The 22595-nt window shown below is 38.3% G+C and overlaps 1 pseudogene; it reads right to left on the bottom strand.

Annotated features, from left to right (window-relative positions):
- Window positions 6844-22324, bottom strand: LOC109835311 (annotated as a pseudogene).

A 22595-nucleotide genomic window follows, 5' to 3' on the forward strand; every position in this document is an offset into this window, starting at 1 on the left:
TCGTAATTCACCACCTCCATTCTCATAGTAGGAATGAGGATAACGCCGCTTTGGGTTTGAATTTTTGGTATGGAGCCAAATTAAAGAGTTACCATGTTGCAGTAACTTTCTTTTGCTCATGTCTAAGCTTGAGGATCCCTGATTTGACGAAAGTTTGGATCTTATCCTTAAGGATATATCAGTTCTTCATTGAATGTGCTAACATTCTGCGGCAGAGACAATAGTTGGGTTCGTCAGTCTTTCCATCTTCTTCAGGGCATCGAGCTTCTAGGAGCTTTAAACGATTCCCTTTGTTGAGCACATGGAAGATAGCGATTGTTTGTTCTTCCTTGAATGAATAAGTGCGCTGAAAGTTCTTCCTTGACTCTCTTTGCTGGTTGTTACTAAAATTTTAGACTCCAACTATGAAAGTCTCCTTGGCTTTCGGTTGTGACGTCTGTCCTTGCTTGCCCTTATTACAGTTGAAGTTGGTGTGGGGCTCGAACTTGTTAAAATGCTTTGATGACTTTTCAACTATCTCAACCTGTTCCATCATATCCTTCCAAGTGTGGGCAGTGACGGCACCCATGTAAGCTTCAATCCGTGTCACGAAATTGTGCCGACAAGTTTGAAGCAGCATCGGTAGAGGCATATCTCGACATCGTAATATTAGGTTGTTATAGCTCTTGATGTATTCTCTAACCGTCTCACTTTTGATTTGTTTCTCAGAAATGAGTTTGACTATGGTAACATCAGATTGTTCCTCATGAAATTATGAGAATAACTTTGATTCTAAATCTGTCCAAGATCTGATTAATCTTTCGGGCAAATTTTGGAACCAATGGCTACTCCCTAGAGGGTGATAATAAAAAAACATGCCTTAATGGTATCGTTACGCACTATGTTTCAGTTTGCTGATGGAGGTAGTGATATGCTAATTTGGAGAACCTATACCATCAAATGTATGTAATGTAGGTGATTTGAATTTCATCAGATAGGGAACCATGTCCCACTCAACGGGATAAGGTTAGATGATTCAGACCTTCTTAAGCTTAGCTCATTGAGAAAGAACATTGAGCTGTTTCTGAATGTCCTCCAAGACTTTCACTTTCTTATTTGGGTTCGAAGGTAGTGTAGCTTCTGATCTTGCATGTTCAGAGTCCACATCATCTTGATGTTCTTGATCTTCATCAGAAGGATTTTCACCAAATTATCTTTTCCCTTTTGAAGAGCTTGCTTGAGGATGAGAGGCTAGTAGAAGTTGTTTAACCATCTCTTCTAGACGTTTGATCCGTTCGTCTGAGTCCTTCTTCTGAATCACCATTTGAGTCAGAATGTCTTCTCAGTCTGCCATATCCATCACCCATTGTCTTTCTTGACTTGAACTAGGGGTTTGATTCGATGCCATGGCAGAGTTGGTTCCATTAGAATTGGGTTGGTTTGTCTGGGATGAAGACTACGATGTCCGCATTGGGATGGAGGAGTAGTCAAAAGAAAGCGCCGCTCTTCTCCTTAGCCTGGTGTTGTGATATGCTCCATCAGCTTCTGGTAGTATGGATCCGATGCCGGGAGAGTATATTAGATCAGGTGAGCTATCTGTATTTTATTCATCATCTCTAGAAGTCACACTTGTCATGTTGATAATGAATACTTGCATTTTGCCACTTCGAGCACGTCCTTGTCGTTTAGTCTGAACCTCTGAAGGCCTAAGAACATGACCGAGATAGTTGAAAACCGATTCTTTACATTGGCAACTCTTTTGAACTATTGAGACCACTTCTCTGAGGGTCGCACGATGCTGACATTGGTAAGCACCTTTCAGAGTTATAAATTCTCTTAGATTAATGTCGGTTCCAACTTCGCTGGTCTTGATTTTTAGCATCTAACAGGGAAGCATAACGAGCGTCGCGAGACGCTTTAAATCGAACTCCTAAAAAAGTCAAAGATTAAATTCCGAGATCAGATGTGGTAACATCTTGTTCTTTGCTCAAGGCAAGAAGTCAAAATTACTTTGCTCCTGGTGAAGTTTGTTTGGCTTCTAGCTAAGCTCAAACTATCTTTGTCAAAGGTGCCCCTTGCACACACGAGGGTCATTTTTGACCCGATATTCGTACTATAGCGAATTCTTTGACAACTGCATACAATCGCCATCGCAGAGATTTGGTTCTTGGAAATAGATTCCTCAAACCTCGCTTGGTCAAATTCAATGACCAGCATTTTAGCAAATGACCCGAGTGTTTTGGTGTCGGCGTGCGACACAATCTTCTCATCGAATGAGAAGGAAGTCCTATAGCGGAGTCGCCATTTTGTTTTAGGTCTGTTGAATTGTAATTGACTTAGATTACAATTCAAAGATTATAACAAAATAAAATAAATTATATTTCCTGGGGTTTTTTTTTGTGTGATGGTGGAGCATCGATCTCATACTTCGTTAACGCGTCGATTAAGACAATGGGTCTTTAATAGTTGATGAGAGTTGAATTGTTTGAAAGATAATCTTCTCTTAGCAATATTTCTCAATGGAATTGTAAGTGTGATGCGTGTGCTGATTCTTCTGTCAAACATTTTTCAACCAGAACCCTTTAAAATGGATGATCCACTCTCCTTTTATAAGCTATAAGACAGAGTTAATGGCCCCTTTAATTGTGGGTTAAGTGGCCATTAAAGTAGGAGTTAGTGGGGAGCGGTTATTCCCTAAAAACAGCTCTAAAACGGCTATTTGGGAAAACTTTGCAGACTTGGTGATGTTCGCTGAAGACGTAGGCAAAAGTCTGCGCGCCTTCTTCAGAAGTCGATGACTTGGTCCACTTGACGTGGGCGAAGTTTATTGGTTGGTGAGTTTCACCTATGAGTTTGAATTTGACACAGAATTAGACTCTAAAATTGGTCGACCAATGATACCTTTTGATTCGGCATAGGGCGTGTCGTAGGAGTCAACTTGTATTTTGACTTGGTCGAGTCGAGTCGACGTGGGCTATTCGGGCAGGTTTATTTTAGTCATTAGGCGACCTTCGCTGCTGCTTGTCGTAGGCTTGATTTTGGGCCCATTCAAATTATTTACCCCTTTGGCATTCACTTCTTGGATCCAAGCTGATCATCATCCTAACTAAAAATACATTTTGACTGTTTATAACATCCAAGGTAGCATGACACTTTGGTGTGGAGAAGAATTTTCTGAATCTAAGGTGATATGTTTATTGGCCAAGTATGCAACGTGGTATAACTCATCATATTCGAGGATGCATGCTATGTTGTACTTCAAAGCCATGTAATCAAAAGATTGGGCTTTATACACCCTTACCAGTACCCAACCGACTATGGGAGAGCATATCAATGGACTTTGTAGGGGTTTATCGAAGACCAAGTCTGGTCACGACTACTTATTTGTGGTAGTAAATCGATTTGGCAAGATGGTTATTCTTATTCTTGTAGGAAAATAATTTCGGGAGAGGAAGCCACAAAGCTATTTTTTAAGTTTGTTTGGATTCACTTTAGACTTCCTTCTTCTATTATTTCTAAGAGGAATAGTCAATTTCTTAGTGTATTTTGGAGAGCATTATGGGCTACGATAGACACTCGATTGAATCATAATATTGTTTTTCATCCACAGACGGATGGATAAAATGAAAGCTGTTATTCAAACTATGGTGCACATGCTAAGAGGTAATAATTCCAAGCACATGAAGACTTAGGATGAGTTTGAATTCAATAGAGCCAGACATAGTTCCACAAAGAACTCTCCTTTTGAAGCTTGCTTTGGCTACTTACCACAAAGTCCCTTTGATCTCGAGTTTTTAGTTACTGCGAAGGAGCTAACAAAGAACAATGAGAATGAGCATTTTCGAACATAATACTTTCTAGAGCGCATTCAGAAAGTGCATGAGGAGATCGATTCAGCAAGATGGTTATTCTTATTCTTGTAGGAAAATGATTTTAGAAGAGGAAGCCGCAAAGCTATTTTTTAAGTTCGTTCGGATTCGCTTTAAACTTCCTTCTTCTATTATTTCTTAGAGGAAAAGTATATTTCTTAGTGCATTTTGGAGAGCAGTATGGGCTATGATAGACACTCGATTGAATTAGAGTACTATTTTTCATCTACAGACGGATGGACAAATGAAAGCTGTTAATCAGATTATGGTGCATATGCTAAGAGGTAATAATTCCAAGCACCTGAAGACTTGGGATGAGTTTGACTTCAATAAAGCCATACACAGTTCCACAAAGAAGTCTTCTTTTGAAGCTTGCTTGGGATACTTACCGCAAAGTCCCTTTGATCTCGAGTTTTTAGTAACCGCAAAGGTGCTAACAAAGAACAATGAGAATGAGTAGTTTAGAGCATAATGCTTTCCAAAGCGCATTCAGATAGTGCACGAGGAGATTGAAGTGCACCCGCAACGATCTCAACAGAGGTATAAGGATTAGCATGAAAAGCATTGAGTTAAATCAGAATTCAAAGTGGGTGATTTAGTTTTCTAACTGAATGAGGACAGGCTGAAAGATCAAGGAAAGGAAATCAAACCTATGCCCATATGGTCCACTTAAAATATTGAAATAGTATAGAGATAGTGCTTATCAGCTCGAATTGCCTGAATATATGCAAATTTACTTTGTTATGGATGCTGAAAATTTAAAGCCATTTGATTCGTCCATATTAGAGGAGGATGAGGCTGATGTTGTACTTCCACCACTTGATGATTTGTTCATTGAGAAGGAAGAGCTGTTTAAGGATGGTTGTCTTTGGAGCAAAAAGTTCGTGCGACAAGGCAATGAAAAATCCTCACCTACCGAATTGGACGGAAAGGTCAACTGCCTAGCCGAGCAAAATAGTACAAGGAGAAAGGGAAGCATGAGTTTCCCCACTTGACGTTCTGAGTTTGCCAAGCCTCGCTCTTCCAAAATGCGAGAGCATTCATCTAGGATGATCTTTCTATTCTAGTAAAGAGACTGAAATTGCAACACTATGTAGAGTTCTATTACAACTAGGATTACGAGTCCTATTACAATTAGGAGTATTGAGTCCGACTTATATTAGGAGTATGAGTCCTACTGTAATTAAGAGTATGAGTCCTACTGTAATTAAGAGTATGAGTCCTCCTGTGATTAGGGGCATGCGTCCTATTATGGTTAGAAGGCTACTGGATTTGAATCATATAGTTTTAATCTTGATTAGGAGTTTGTAATTACAGATTTAGAAGGAGTTCTAATTGATTAAGAGTTGTAGCCCTATTCATATTGGGTGTTGTTTAACTAGAAATTTTCAAGAGAATTTTATTTAAATAGCAAGTCCAATTCATATGGTAACTCTAATTAGAGTGCTATTCAAAATAGAGATCTCTATTTAAAGAGATGAACTATAAATCTGTAAATCAAGTTAGTTGAGAAGCAATACAAGAAAATCTTAGGAGTGTAATATTGCTCGCTCTACTAAAAATCTGTCTTTGTATTTTATTTTTTATAATTGTAATTCTCTTCTAACTTCTCTTTGTTTCATCTGATAAACTGGGTGGATCAGTTTAAAAACAGATCGACCAAAGTCGCCACCCAGCAACCCCGTTGGTCGGTTCTATCGGTAGCTAGATCTGACCTTCCTTTTAAGAAAAATTCTCACCGCCAGCTCCCACGGCCGGAGCCACCATCCTCGAGTCTTGTCGCCATCAAGGCACCTGCAATAGTAAGATCTAAGGCTTTAATTTTTTTTTTTTGGAAATTTAAATTTTTGATTTTAATTTTTGAAAAATTAACAAAATTTGATATCAAAAGAAATTTAGTAACATTGTCTACCATATTATAAAAGTTAGATTTTTACTGTAAATTTGGCATCCTTGATGTTAAAAGTTAAATTTTTACACCAAAATTTTAATTTTTTAATAAAAATATTTTTTTATTAATTAAACCCTAACTTTATCTGTTCCAAAGACCAACATCATTATCAAGAAACTACATCCAGTTTAGACAAATATAAGATGCAAGAAAATTAGATATAGCCCTAGAACAACAAGATCAGATGTGCGAGCAATCCTGATGTCGCTCTGACACTAGTGTAAACCATGCATAATCATGTATGAAAATGGATAAATCTCTTGTATAGAGATTATATATCTCGGGTCTAAGGAAGATTGCCATACATCTCTTCTTGATCTTCAAACAACGGCTGGATGGAGACCACACTATTGATACGGTGTGAAGCCCCTATATCACCCCGCAAATAGCGTATAAATTATGAACTTAAATGAGAAAGGAGATGAGAGCTTGTATTTTCTATTCATTTTTGTATGGATGATTGCATATGTATTTATAGGGAATAAATACACTAAATCCTAATCTTAACCCAACTAAGATTAGTGAACATGTCCCGCAAAGAACTAACTCTAATAGAGTTGGGCCCGCCCACTTATTTGGGCGTGACATATATATACAAAAGCAACATATATGAAATAAACCTTCTTACTATGTTGTTTGTGACGTAATGTCTTTATTGCCTATAGCTAGTTAGCTACGTCAAAGCAGCATGCAATAGCTGCAATTGAAGTTTCAAATCGGAGCACGGAGAGTAATTGCACTTGAAATTAGATATCAAAATTTTGATCCAAAAAATACTTAAAAAAGAAATCAAAAGCTCACATCAGATATGGTTACGAGATGTCTAATGGTTATCATAAGAAATCTAATAGAATAGTACGGCAGGATTGAACAGAACATGAGAGTTTCTGGACTAAGAAGTAGGAAAATGTTAAGGTAAATGACACTTAAACAATCTATTGAATTTAAACAATCTAGGCTCTTAAGTAGTTGGACTAGCACTTGATCAAGAATGTTATTAAGTTATATATCTTGTATTTTGCACCATGAGGATCATGATACGAATTAAGTGCATATAGTAAATGAGTTACCAGAGAGAGCAATCATGTCTTTTTGAGAGAGTCCACGTTTAGAAAACATGGAGATGAGCTTGTTAAAATTGAAGTCAGGCTGAGGAAAGCTTTCCAGTCACATTTTATGCGCTAGAGCTTAATGCATCTAACCTCCCCAATTCTACATTGTATGATGATCGATCCTCCAACCTAAGTTAACCCATGTGAAACTGACGTGAGATGGGTGGGATGTGGGGTCCACCCACGTGCATGATACCCCATGCTCACAATTTGCACATACAGCGGTTTCTTGTTTTCGTTTCGCATGCTTGATGGCCCACCCGAAGTTGGATCAGCCTTATAAAACCCTCTAGGGTTTCGTGAAGAAGAGTGTGCAAGGGGATTTAATGTGCGGCTGCAGAAAGGAAAAATAAAAGGAGAAATTGCGGCTGTGCGGGTGTAAGGCAGAAGGAAAAAAGGATTGCGGCTGCAGTTGTTTGGGGCTGTGGTTATTTTTTCGGCAGAAGAAAATTTGTGTGCAGTCCTTTTGTACTTTGAGAGAATATTTGTGTGAGGGATCTGAGAGTTTGTGAGAGGGTTTTATTTGTGAGATTGTAAAACCCAATTGTATCTCTCCCTCTATTAGTAGATCTCTCCCTCCTTGCCCCGTGGATGTAGGCTATTTGCCGAAGCACGTAAAATTTGTGTTCTTGCCGTGATTTGTAATAGCTTGTAGGTTCCCTCGACGCGCAGTCCTAGAGCTGACGAGAGGAAGAGCTGATATCTCACTTTGATGAGATATCTGGCTTTTTTATTCTTGTTTCCTTTGAGAAACAAGAATTTCATTGTGATCTAATCTCTTGTTGTGCACCTTGCGCACCGGAGGTGTTGCCGAAATTTTCGCTGCGCACAACAAGTGGTATCAGAGCTCCGGGTTGGATTTTGGAGCTTGTTCGAAGAATTCGCTGAAGGATTCCTATTTAAAGAATTAGATCGACAACATGGGAGAAACAAGCACATCGGGATCGTCTCTTTCAAAGGCGATACAGAGTCTGAGCATCAATAACACGAAGATTGATGTTCCGAAGTTCGACGGCAAGATTAATTTTGGATTGTGGAGGTGTCAGGTGATGGACGCCTTGGATGCACAAAATTTGGAGGAGACTCTTGAGTTACAAGAGAAACCCGCTAATATGGAGGACAATGTTTGGAAGAAAATGAATAGTAGGGCTTGTGGAGTTATTCGGTCATGCTTGACGCCGGATCTTATTTATGACATAATGAACGAGACGTCAGAGAAGAGAATGTGGGAAACACTCAATGAGAAGTATCTAACGAAGAGCATTGAGAATCGGCTTCATTTGAAGAAGAGGTTTTACCAATTCAAGATGAAGAGGGGAGTTTCCATTCGGGAGCATGTTAACAACTTCACGAAGCTAATTTCGGATATGGCCAATGTAGATATCATGGTTGAGGATGAAGACAAGGCGATGCTACTATTGTGTTCGTTACCGGAGGATGATTTTGGAATGTTTGTTCTCACTATGATAAATGGAAGAACTACGGTTAGCTATAAGGAGGTTGCCTCAGCTTTGGTGAATTATGAGTTGAGGAAGAGTGATGGCGAACCCTCCGAGAAGGCATCGGGAGATGCATTAGCAGTTCGAGGCCGTGGTACAAACCGTCATCCGGGTGATCGTTCAAGATCGAAGTCAAGAGGTGGCCATAGAAATATTGGTAGGAATCAATGTCGCTTTTGCAAAGAAGAAGGACATTGGAAGAACGACTGCCCAAAGTTGAAAGATAAAGCCGGGAAGAATAAAGGGAAAGCTGTACAAGCTTCGGAAGTGAATGTTGTCAAGGCTAGTGACTACAATTCAGATACAGATTCTTCAGACTATTCCTGCTCTGCACTACCGTCAGTTTGTTACGCAGACTCTACGGAGTGGATGATGGATTCTGGTGCTACATACCATATTTGCCTTAGGAGGGAGTGGTTCTCTAGCTTTGAGGAGTTAGAAAGAGGGGATGTCGTGCTCATGGGTAATGATCACGTATGCCCTATTGGTGGTATTGGTACAGTACGGATCCGGATGTGTGACGGGGTGACTCGGGAGCTGAAGGAAGTGAGATTCGTTCCTCAATTGATGAAGAATATCATTTCGCTTGGAACTTTGGAGGCAGGTGGCTATAAGGTGATCTTGGAGAATGCAACTCTGAAGGTCACAAAGGGGTCCATGGTGGTGATGCGAGGTGCAACTCTGAAGGTCACAAAGGGGTCCATGGTGGTGATGCGAGGTGTCAGGGAAAACAACCTTTACTATTTGAAGGACAAGACAGTAACAGGGGGTCTGGCAGCTTCGATTACCACAGAGGAAGATACTACCAGTTTATGGCATATGAGATTGGGACACACTGGTGATAAGTCCCTGCAGGTATTGGCGAAGCAGGGGCTATTGAAGGGTGCAAAGACCTGCAAGATGGAGCTGTGTTAACATTGCATACTTGGGAAGAAGACAAAAGTAAAATTTATATTCACACAGATGTTTGGGGCCCTTCCAAGCACACATCACTTGGTGGGGCCAACTATTTTGTCACTTTCATTGATGACTATTCTAGGAGGAATTGGGTATACCCGATGAAGCATAAACATCAGGTCCTGGATATTTTTGTGGAGTGAAAAAAGAAAGTGGAGCTGCAGACAGGTAGAAAGGTGAAGACTCTACGTTCAGATAACAGTGGAGAGTATAAGAGTGATCCGTTTTTGCAGTTTTGCCGGGATCACGGCATTAGACGACACTTCACAGTACGTGAGACACCGCAACAGAACGGGATGGCTGAGAGATTGAACCGTACCTTGCTGGAGAAGGTGCGATGTATGATGACGCAGAGTGGATTGTCAAGATCCTTTTGGGCCGAAGCGTTGGTTTATGCGAGCCATCTCGTGAATAGGTTGCCGTGCACTGCAATACAGAGGAAGGCTCCGTTGGAGCGTTGGTCTGGTTCGGTAGCTAGTGACTATGAGTCGCTTCGGATATTTGGGTGTCCAGCTTATTATCATGTCAGTGATGGTAAATTGAATCCGAGGACGAGGAAAGCAGTCTTTGTGGGATTTAGAGATGGAGTTAAAGGCTTTAATTTGTGGGATCCACAAGACAAGAAGATAGTTATTAGCAGGGATGTTACATTTGACGAGGTGTACATGATTAAGCCTCAAGTTCCTCAGCAGGTAGAGGAAGACCAGACAGTTGGGATATCACAACAGGTTGAGGATGATGTGACTCCACTCACTCCAGAGAGCATTGTATCCATCGAGGCTCCTACAGAGGTGACACTGGAAGGAGATGGAATGACTGCCGGGCATTTAGAGAATACAGTAGATGTTGGGACTCAGGAACAGGGTTATGTTCAGGAGTTCATTGCAGCTAATAGACCAAGAAGAAATATTCGTCGGCCAGCTAGACATGATGATGTCATGGTTGCATATGCTTTATCAGCAGAAGTCGTTGATGATTTGGTTCCTTCTACATTCAAGGAAGCAGAGTCAAGCTCTGATTCGATTAGGTGGAGGGAAGCCATGGAGGAGGAGATGCAGTCTCTTCATAAGAACGACACTTGGGAACTTGCAAAGCTACCGAAGGGTAAGAAGGCTATTGGATGCAAGTGAGTATATGCAAAGAAAGAAGGATCTTCTATTGGGGACATTCGGTACAAAGCCAGATTGGTTTCCAAGGGTTATGCACAGCTTGAGGGCGTTGATTACAACGAGGTATTCTCACCTGTTGTAAAGCACTCGTCGATTAGGATTCTGTTGGCATTGGTAGCACAGCTGGATTTGGATTTGGTCCAAATGGATATAAAGACAGCCTTTTTACATGGAGATTTAGAAGAGGAGATCTACATGACACAACCTATGGGGTTTAAAGCTGCAGGAAAGAAAGATTTGGTATGCAAACTGAAGAAGTCTCTTTACGGATTGAAGCAATCGCCGTAACAATGGTACAAGAGATTCGACGGCTTTATGATTGGCCGAGGGTATACGAGGAGCCCATATGACTCGTGTGTTTACATGCACAAGCTACAGAATGGTGAGTATATCTATTTGCTATTATATGTTGACGATATGCTCATAGCTTCCAGGAATACTTCAGCTATTAGAAAGTTGAAAAAAGAGCTGTCATCCGAATTTGAGATGAAGGATCTTGGAGAAGCAAAGAAGATATTGGGTATGGAGATCGAGAGAGACAGGGTGAAGGGGAGGTTGAAGTTGACACAGAGGAGTTACTTACAGAAGATGCTGAAGAAATTTAGTTATGATGGTAATGCCAAGGCGGTGAGTACTCTATTAGCTCCCCACTTTAAGCTATCAGCTTATGAGTCACCTGTTTCAGTTGAGGATCGGGAATACATGTCTAAAGTTCTATATGCCAATGCTGTGGGTAGCTTGATGTATACGATGGTGTGTACAAGGCCAGATTTGTCACAGGCCGTGAGCATGGTATCCAGATACATGCACGACCCCGGGAAGAGTCATTGGGAGGCCGTGAAGTGGATTCTACAGTATATTAAAGGTACCGTGGATGTTGGTTTGATATTCCAAAAGAATGAGAAGAGTGGGCAGGATTGTATTGGTTACGTGGATTCAGATTATGCTGGAGATCTTGAAAAGCGCCGGTCTACTTCGGGTTATGTGTTTACATTAGCAGGTGCACCGGTATGTTGGAGATGCACACTTCAGTATACAGTGGCTCTCTCCACTACGGAGGCAGAGTATATGGCATTGACTGAAGCTGTGAAGGAGGCTTTGTGATTGCAGGGATTATTGGAGAACTTGGGGATCGCACAGGAAACCCTTCGGGTATATTGTGATAGCATGTCAGCTATCTATTTGGCGAAGAACCAGGTTTATCATGCACGCACGAAGCATATCGATGTCAGATTCTATTTTGTTCGTGATGTTTTGGATGAAGGAGACGTCATGTTGGAGAAGATCCACACGAAGGACAACCCTGCAGATATGTTGACCAAAGTTGTTTCAGGTGTCAAGTTTGGTCATTGTTTGGAACTTTTGAACATTCTTCGGTGTTGCGAGGCCATTTGGGGGAACTACGTTCGGCTTGATTCCTTGGACAAAAGGATACGTAGGCAGTCTTTAGATGCAGCCGGTTAGATTAGTTGGTTTTGATGCGGTTGAGATCGTTTGGACTCTCGTTCGGGTTCTTTGTGGATTGAGTCCGTTGTCGTGAATTAGCTTCACGGCGTACTGGACATAACAAGTGGGACATTTAGATGCTTTGGTGTCGGCTCAGTTTTGGAAAAACTTCACCGAGGTGGAGAATTGTGAAACTGACGTGAAATAGGTGGGATGTGGGGTCCACCCACGTGCATGATACCCCATGCTCACAATTTGCACATACAGCGGTTTCTTGTTTTCGTTGTGCATGCTTAATGGCCCACTCGAAGTTGGATCGGCCTTATAAAACCCTCTAGGGTTTTGTGAAGAAGAGTGTGCAAGGGGATTTAATGTGCGGCTGCAGAAAGGAAAAATAAAAGGAGAAATTGCGGCTGTGCGGGTGTAAGGCAAAAGGAAAAAAGGATTGCGGCTGCAGTTGTTTAGGGCTGTGGGTATTTTTTCGGCAGAAGAAAATTTGTGTGCAGTCCTTTTGTACTTTGAGAGAATATTTGTGTGAGCGATCTGAGAGTTTGTGAGAGGGTTTTATTTGTGAGATTGTAAAACCCAATTGTATCTCTCCCTCTATTAGTAGATCTCCCCCTCCTTGCCCCGTGGACGTAGGCTATTTGCCGAACCACGTAAAATTTGTGTTCTTGCCGTGATTTGTAATAGCTTGTAGGTTCCCTTGACACGCAGTCCTAGAGCTGACGAGAGGAAAAGCTGATATCTCACTTTGATGAGATATCTGGCTTTTTGGTTCTTATTTCCTTTAAGAAACGAGAATTTCATTGTGATCTAATCTCTTATTGTGCACCTTGCGCACCGGAGGTGCTGCCGAAATTTTCGCTGCGCACAACAACCCACACATCCAAATTAAATTTAAAAATGTTTCAAATCATTTCACTCATAAACTCGTAAAATAATTTGAATAAAGAAAATCTCTAAATAGCGTGCAAAAGGTGTGTGTCTGAGATTAAGCTTCAAACTCTAGCTTGCATTAATCTACGACTTATATAAAAGGGTTACGATATTCTAGTATAATTACACAAATTGCCTTAGTCTATATATCTATATGAGTAATCCTGATGTTACTGTTTGTAATTGGCTTGGTTCTAGAGTCTATTCATTTTTTTCCCCTCACAGCGTTTACTCAGTGGTGATCTAATCTCTTATTGTGCACCTTGCGCACCGGAGGTGCTGCCGAAATTTTCGCTGCGCACAACAACCCACACATCCAAATTAAATTTAAAAATGTTTCAAATCATTTCACTCATAAACTCGTAAAATAATTTGAATAAAGAAAATCTCTAAATAGCGTGCAAAAGGTGTGTGTCTGAGATTAAGCTTCAAACTCTAGCTTGCATTAATCTACGACTTATATAAAAGGGTTACGATATTCTAGTATAATTACACAAATTGCCTTAGTCTATATATCTATATGAGTAATCCTGATGTTACTGTTTGTAATTGGCTTGGTTCTAGAGTCTATTCATTTTTTTCCCCTCACAGCGTTTACTCAGTGTAGATAAGAAAACTCCAGGATTACCTATTTCATTACGATGATACGGTACCTAAACGTAATGCATACTAAATAATGATAGCTAAAATTTAGTTATCTATTTAGTGGTCCAAAAGTTTAGGAAGTTGTGGAGTTGTGTCAGTTTCTTAAACATCCTTGATGGTGGGAAGTTAAGAGGAGTTATACAAGGGAGTCCAGTCTATAAATAGCCTGTGTTGTCTCTCCATCGAGAACACACTACAAACAAAAAAAAATTATAGACTGAAATTAAACTCCATTGTCTATATTCTTATCCGATACCATTACTCAAAAGGAACTTTGCGGGTGCAAAAGATTTGGTGATATCATGGCTCAAGGTAAGATTTTAATTTTGTGTTTATGCTTAAACATTGTTATGAATAACAGTTGGTATCAAAGCCATCTTATCTTGCTATGTCAAAGAGTAATATCCCATTATCTAGGATTTTATATTCTAATGATTGCATAATAAGTATAGATTTATCCTACACCTTGACTCTGTTTAAATAAACCTGTATCAAACTTTAAGTTTGTCCCTCACCTACATGCATGCGTACAATTTGGTTTTATCAGGTAATTTTTTTCCTCTGTCGAAAAGGGACCCTTAAGGATAAATTCAGAATAATTAATTGTTTGTTACATGATTATACAATCTGCTATCAAATTTATTTAATTTAATAACCAATTTTGCTGAAACAATGTTATTGGTTGAGCAGAAACATTATAGTTTGATTTAGAACTATACACATGACCTTCTGCAAATATTACATATATTGCATTAGAGATTGCTTTTGCGTAGTCAATGCCATATATTACTAGCAATGTTATCCAGTTATTCAATTCAATAGCATTTAGAATTATTTTTCACGCACTACACATATGTATAATTTGTACTATCATGTTTACTTCCAGTATGAATTGCGATCTCTTCTTGATATATTTGTATCGGGTATATGTTTAGATTACTGAAGTCTTTTAGATGTTATTTAAAGTGGAATATTGTGTGCTTTAGGAGTAGCCTCAGCATCTTAACTCATCATGATATATGTGGAATTTTCTTTATATTCACATAATGTTAATTCATTGAAATTACTATAACATCTAAAATTGCAATTGATTTTAGTTAAATAATTACTTTGCCCCACAGGGAGGTAATTAGGGCATCTTCAACAGCTTCTCTAAAATTTTCTCCAAAATGGGAAAGCAAAAGTCATATTCTCCAAATTATTTTTACACAAAATCCAACAGCTTCCCCATTTTGAAGAATCCATTTTTTTCCTCCAAAAATTTGGAGAATGCTGCAGATTTGGGGAAGCTTCCCCATTTTTTCTCCTCCATCCATATTTTGGGGAATGAGATGGGGAATCTGTTGGACCAAAAACCTAACTATATTTTCCAAAAGTGGGAAATGGGGAATCTGTTGGAGATGCTCTTTAATACTTTTCAATTGGGATAAGATAACATAAAGAAACATGTTAAAATAGGATATTCTATGCCTACAGGAAAGAAATTTTTATTTTAACATCAATTTGCTAGACTTATTATATGATAATTTAGTAAATTCAATGCATTAGCAACTTCTACCCACAGGATGGTCGAGTTTACTAATGAAATTAGACATTGATCAATTTCAATAAAGTTTGTGTCATAGCAATAATATATATATCTTGTTTTTTTTTTTTTTTGTTATGCAGCTGTTTCTACTTCCATTTCTAGTTCCATTCCAATGTTAACTGGTGACGACTTTTCGGACTGGAAAGATAAAGTCCTCTTATCTTTAGGGTGAATGTATCTTGACTTGACTCTCAAAATTACTGTTTGGGAGTGGATATAGCAAACATGCGGGGTCCAACTATTCACACTCCCAAATAGTAATTTTGGGGGTGTGTGAGGACTAAATTGCCCTTCTCCCAAACCAAAACAGACCAAGTCCATTCCAGAAACACCCTCAACATCAAAAGGGCATTTTCGGCAATCCAACTCCCAAAATTACTGTTTGGGAGTGGATATAGCAAACATGCTTGACTTGGCACTTCGTAAGGAGGCTCCCCCTGCTCCTACGGAGGAAAGTATGCCAACTATAAAATCTGCATATGAAAAGTGGGAGCGTTCCAATCGTTTGAGTTTAATGCTTATCAAGTCTCATGTTAGTAAAAGCATTAGGGGTTTCATTCCTGAATGTGATACAGTTAGAGACTTTATGAAGGCAATTGAGCAGCAGTTTGTTACATCCGATAATGCTTTGGCTAGCATCCTAATGCAGAAACTCTTTGGAATGAAACATGAAAATTCAAAGAGTGTGCGTGAACACATTATGCAGATGAGGGATATTGCTACACAATTGAGATCCTTAGAAGTTGAAATATCTGAATTATTTTTGGTCCATTTCATACTTACCTCCCTTCCAGGAGAATATAGTCCTTTTAAAATCTCCTATAACACTCATACGGAAAAGTGGTCTGTTAATGAATTATTGAATATTTGTGTTCAAGAAGAAGAGTGGCTGAAGCATGAGAAGCTAGAGAATGCTAATGTTGCTATTCATGAAAAAGGAAATGGTAAAAGGCGCAAATATCCTTATTTATCTAGGAATAAAGTAAAAGAATCCTATAAAGTTTCAGGACAAGCAGGTCAAGTGCTTCTTCTGTAAGGAAAAGGGACACATAAAGAACGAATGCCAAAAGTACCAAAAATGGCTCGAGAAGAAAGGTAATCTCATTTCTTTTGTGTGTTATGAATCTAATTTTACTCATTCTCCTAATAATACGTGGTGGATTGATTTTGGTTCTACAATTCACATTTCCAACACAATGCAGAGCTTTCTCAACCTAAGGAAGCCTGTGAGTAGTGAGCAAGGCATCTATTCAGGCAATGAGATGCGCCCCATTGTAGAAGTTGTGAGACTTTTAGACTTGTTCTTCAATCTGGCCATATTTTAGAATTGGAAAAAACTTTCTATGTTCCATCATTCTCTAGAAATTTAGTTTCTGTTTCTAGATTAGCTAGCCTTGGATTTGTATTTTAGTTTCATGATTCTATATTCACCTTGTTGAAAAATAATATAGTTGTTGGTTCTGGAACTTTGTTTGACAATCTATATAAGTTTAATTTAGACCCCACATTTGAGCAAAACTTCTTATCATTTCATGTTGATAGTGTTGGTACGAAACGACGTATTATTAATGAACACTCCTCTAAACTATGACATAAAAGAATATGCCATATTTCTGTTGAGAAAATAAAGTGATTAGTAAATGACAGAATTTTAGAGACCCTTGATTTTACTGATTTTGATACATGTGTGGATTGCATAAAAGGAAAACAAACCAACATTATTTGTAAAGTCTCAAAGAGGTCTTCTAGAGTTCTTGAGATCATACACATAGATATATGTGGACCATTCTCTTCACATTGTCTAAATGGTCAGAGATATTTTATCTCATTTATTGACGACCATACAAGATACATGTATCTTTATCTATTAAATCATAAGGATGAAGCACTCGATGCTTTTAAGTCTTATAAAGTTGAGATAGAGCATCAAATGGATAAGAGAATAAAAATTGTAAGGTCAGCCAAAGGAGGTGAATATTATGGCAGGTACACGGAAAAAAGACATATGTCTGGTCCATTTGCTAAGTTCCTTGAAGAAGAAGGAATTATAAGGCAATACACAATGTCAGGCACACCACAACAAAATGGTGTTGCTGAAAGAAGGAACTGAACACTTATGGATAGGGTGAGAACTATGATTAGTAATTCTACTCTATCCTTATCTTTTTGGAGTGAAGCATTGAAAATTGCAGTATATATCTTAAATAGAGTTCCATCTAAGGTTGTTCCTAAAACTCCTTTCGAGTTATGGAAAGATTAGAAACATAGTTTAAGACATATACATATTTGAGGATATCTAGTTGAAGTGAGGGTTTATAATCCACACCTTAAGAAACTGGATTCAAGAACTCAAAGTGGTTTTTGTCTTGGTTATTTAGTAAACTCCAAAGGATTTAGGTTCTATTGTCCTTCGCACTCTCCAAAAATTGTCAAAGCTGGAAATGCTAAATTTCTTGAGGATTTTGAGTCGAGTGGGAGTAAATTTCTTCATAATGCTGAGTTTGAGGAAATTAACAATAATTCAACATCCAAGGAACATAAATTGGTTGTTGTTTAAGGAAACTCACCAATTTTTAATGAAGAACAACCAATTCAAGGTGAACCACTCAATGAGGATTTAACTTGTGAAGAACATGTTATCCAAAATTCAGATAACTTGGATGATACAATGATAAGAAGATTTTCAAGAATAAGGAAACCAGCAATTTCTAGTGATTATATAGTATATCTCCAAGAGTCTAAGTTTGATTTCGGACCTAAGGGTGACCCACAATCATTTTCACAAGCCATCAATAGAGAAAATTCTGATTTGTGGTACAATGCGATGAAAGAAGAGATGAAATCTATGGCTAAAAATAAAGTTTGGGATCTCGTTCAATTACCTAAAGGCACCTCTGTTGTTGGTTGTAAATGGGTTTATAAAACCAAACAAGACGCATTGGGTAAGATTGAGCGATATAGAACTAGACTTGTAGCCAAATGTTTCACTCAAAATGAGGGTATTGATTATCACGAAATATTTTCTCCTGTCTCTAAAAAGGATTTTTTTTTAGAGTCATTATGGCTTTAGTAGCTCACTATGATTTAGAGTTATACCAAATGGATGTGAAAACAACTTTCTTAAATATATAGGGATCTTGAAGAAGAGGTATACATGACGCAACCAAAGGGATTTTCTGCTGATCAAAATGATCAAGTTGTTTGCAAGCTCAGCAAGTCTATATATGGATTAAAACAAGCATCCCGTCAATGGTATATTAAATTTCACAATGTTGTAAATTCATATGGATTTATCGAGAATATTATGGATCCAGGCATATATGTAAAAGTTGTTGGGAGAAAATTTGTTATTTTAGTGTTATATGTAGATGACATATTACTTGCAAGCAATAATTTGGGGCTGTTAAATGAAACAAAGCATTTTTTTTCAAAATTTTGACATGAAGGATATGAGTGAAGCCTCTTATGTTATTAACATAGCGATTCACAGAAATAAGTCTTCAAGGACTTTGGAATTATCTCAGGCCCATCGAAAGAATTTTGGAAAGATTTCGAATGCAAGATTGTGCTCCTAAGGAATCACCTATTATGAAAGGGACAAGCTTAGTCTAGAGCAATGTCCAAAGAACATTTTGGAACAAATGGAAATGAAAGGCATACCATATGCCTCAATCGTTGGAAGTCTTATGTATGCACTCGTTTGCGCCAGACCAGATATTTCTTTTGTAGTAGGAATGTCGGGCAGATATCAAAGTAACATAGGTTTAGCACATTGGCAAGCAGCTAAAAGGGTTGTGAGGTATTTGAAAGGAACCAAAGATTATCGGCTCATGTATAAATATGATGATCAGTTGGAGATGGTTAGATATTCAGATTTAGATTGGGCCAGATGTCAAGATTCATGTAAATCTACTTCAGGATATATTTTCCTTATTGCTAGAGGTGCTGAATCTTGGAGAAGTGTGAAGCAATCCTTAGTTGCATCATTAACTATGAAAGCCGAATATATTGCTTGCTATGAAGCTTCATCACAAGCATTGTGGTTGAGGAACTTTATCACAGGAATGAAATTTTTTGGCATTGCATTAAAGCCATTATCGATATACTGTGATAACACCTTTGCAGTTTCTTTTGCTAAAATTAAGAAGAGTGGAGACCAAAGCAAACATATCAACATAAAGTATCTTGTGGTGAGAGATCGTGTCAAGAATCACGAAATAACTATTGAGCATATAGGTACTGATCATATGGTTGCAGATCCTTTGACTAAAGAGATAACGGTTCAGTCATTTAAGGATCATGTACACGCATGGGGCTCATATGTGGTTGATCTTTGTTAATTGTACCATTCTTAATTGTAGATGACTTACTGGTGCACATTTAGTTTGAGTCATGTGTATGTTTACATTGAATTACTTAAGTTGGACTCTGAATAGTTTATTAGAAATCTATTCATGAAGTTATTTGTTATCGAGATTTTTTACTTATGACAATTTTTTATCAAACAGAAGTTCTAGAATCTCCTAACACATAAGCAACTTCTTAAGTATAAGAGCAATTCTAATTTTTAGTTTTGGCCATAAAGTCATGTTTCTTATAATATCCTGTAAAGTAAACTATATGGACCAAGTGAGAGAATGATAACTAAGTTTTAGTTATCTATTTAGTGGTCCATAAGTTCAGGAAGTTGTGGAGTTGTGTCAGTTTCTTAAACTTCCTTGATGGTGGGAAGTTATGAGGAGTTATATAAGGGAGTCCAGTGTATAAATAGCCTGTGTTGTCTCTCCATCAAGAACACACTACAGTCACAAAAAAAATTTATAGACTGGAATTATAATTAACTCCTTTGTATATTTTCTTATCCGATACCACTACTCAAAAGGAACTGTGCTGATGCAAAAGATTTGGTGATATCATGGCTGGAGGTAAGATTTTAATTGTGTTTATGCTTAAACACTGTTATGAATAACAGAAACAAAACTACGATCTTGTTCAAAAAGCCACTGAAAGCTGACTCAATGCAACAAGTAGTACTGTACCAGGGCTACGGCATCTCTTGCGGCCATCGCTAGTATATCAGCACAAGATAACTTATTCCGACAGCTAGCCACATGGGCAACCGCAGCTTTGGCTTTAATAACCGTGCCAAATCCATCTCCGGCTAGCGATAGATTGTCTGGGTGGTCCTTCTCAGCCTTGTTATTGTCGGAGGACGCTACCATGATTGAAGCATCACAACCACAGCTCTGGCTTGTTCAAGCTAAGAGTGGAGACTCATGGATGTGGAAACAGATCTTAAGAATTAGGGACAAAGCTTTGATCTCCAGTAGAGGTGTTGATAACCTGATGCAAATGATTAATTCCTGTGTTAGGAAGTACCATGGTATAACACAGTCTGGGAGGGAATTTGCCATCCAAATCACTCCTTTATGAGCTGGCTAGCTGTGCAAAACAGAATGCATACTCAAGATAGACTTCTTAAAAGAGGGATAATAATCATTAAAACCTGCTGTTTACGTACAAGAGCTGAGGAGAATAGGGATCACTTGTTTTTTGATTGTTACTACTCAAGTGAAGTCTGGTTGCTTGTGATGGATTGGCTGAAATTTACATGGAAATCTTGTGTGTGGAATCACATTATGGATTGGTATTGCTACAATTTGAGAGGTAAGGGGTACAGGTAAAAAATCAAGCGGATGACTCTCTCTTCAACACTATATAGTATATGGATTGAGAGAAATAACAGAATCTTCAAGAACAAGTGCAAAAATGTCAGCCAGTTGTTCAGGGAAATAAAGATCAACATGCTGTACATAGTCCTCAATTGTGCAAATTTAGTTGACGGTAGAGATTGGATACCGTCATTGTAGTTGTAAATAAATAGACTATGAAGTTGTAATCTCATATTATGAGTATCTTGATGTACAATCATTTCATATTTGGTGAATGAATAAAGATTTTTTCATTGACCAAGAAAAAAATAAAAAAATTGAATTTTGTAACAAAATGTTAACTTAGCAAAATTCAGTATTTAGAATACGCCCTTAAGTTTGCGCACTTCTCAATTACCCCCATTAACTTTTGAACGTCACAAAACCACTTAAGTTTTGGGTTATTAGAGCATCTCCAACCATGCCCTCCAAATTATAATATTCTAGAAATATTCCAATTTGGAGGGTGGAATTTGAAGAGTTGCTCAAACCCACGCTCTCCAAATGTTTTCCTTTTTATTTATTTTTTATCAAAAAAACCATATGAATTAATAATGTTGGATATAGTTTACATTAATAATTTTATTTTTAATAATTTATTTGGAAAAAAATTATAGCATTATAAAGGTGTCGATGAGAGTTTTAAAATAAACTCAATATTAATAATGCAATACAACATAATAATACTAAAATAAATTAATCTTAGTTTCATTTTAAATATCTCAACGAGACCTTTTCAAATATATAATAATTTCAAATATTAGATTAATAATTGTTTAACTATATTTATTAATAGTTAAAAATGGTAAAGTTGTAATTGATGAAACATGAATAGTATTTTGTAGAGACTCTCCAAATTTTCTCTTCACCCTCCAAATTTTGAGAATCAAATTTGGAGATCTCCAAATTTGGAGAATGGTTGGAGAGATTCCACTATCCAAATTTGAAGATTTTGCCTTTTTAGAGGCCGGTTGGAGATGACCTCCAACTTTCACATTCACATAGATGGGTAATTATGTAAGCGTATATTTATATACTGAAACTTGTGGTCCATATTTATAGGGGGGGTTTGAAAATCGTGAAAGTTAAGGGGGCTTTTCTGAGATCTCCAAAACTTAAGACGGATTTCGCGAGATTTTAGAAGTTGAGAGAAGTTATACGAGAAACGCCCCAACTTAAGGGAGGGTCTTGTGAAATGAAGTTAAATAATACTTGAGTGATGCGGTCACGAAAGAAGAGGCGGACGGTGGCCGGAGCTGTCACAAAGGTCTGCTTGAAATTTTTTGGTGACGGCCGTTGTGACAATTTTCTCGACGTTGGGGCAGATGTTGGCGTAGTAATTCCGTCCAAGATGAGTCACGGACGCTTGAGGGAAGAGATAAGAATGTAGTAGTGCGCGAAGTGCGAAAGCAGACGCTCTAAGCCTTGCCATCGTTAGACGTGGGGAGAGAGAGAGAGAGAGGGGCTAAGAGTTTGTTTGGATTGAGGGGAATAAGGGCGAAAGGAAGTTAGGGGAATTATTCATCTTGTTTGGGAACATTTAGGAGGTAAAGTTATTCACCCTAGTTTCCCTTGGTTTACCCCCTAATAGTATAAAATTTGTTACCCCTCAAATTGGAGTGTAACCAAGGAAAAGGGAACTCCCTTCCCTTCCCTTCCATTCTCTCACCTAGTTTCCCTTAACTTCCCTTAACCTCATTGAAATCCAAACACACCATTGGGAATTTGAG

This window comes from Asparagus officinalis, chromosome 3 (genome assembly GCF_001876935.1).
Source record: "Asparagus officinalis chromosome 3, Aspof.V1, whole genome shotgun sequence".
NCBI classification, from domain to species: Eukaryota; Viridiplantae; Streptophyta; class Magnoliopsida; order Asparagales; family Asparagaceae; genus Asparagus; species Asparagus officinalis.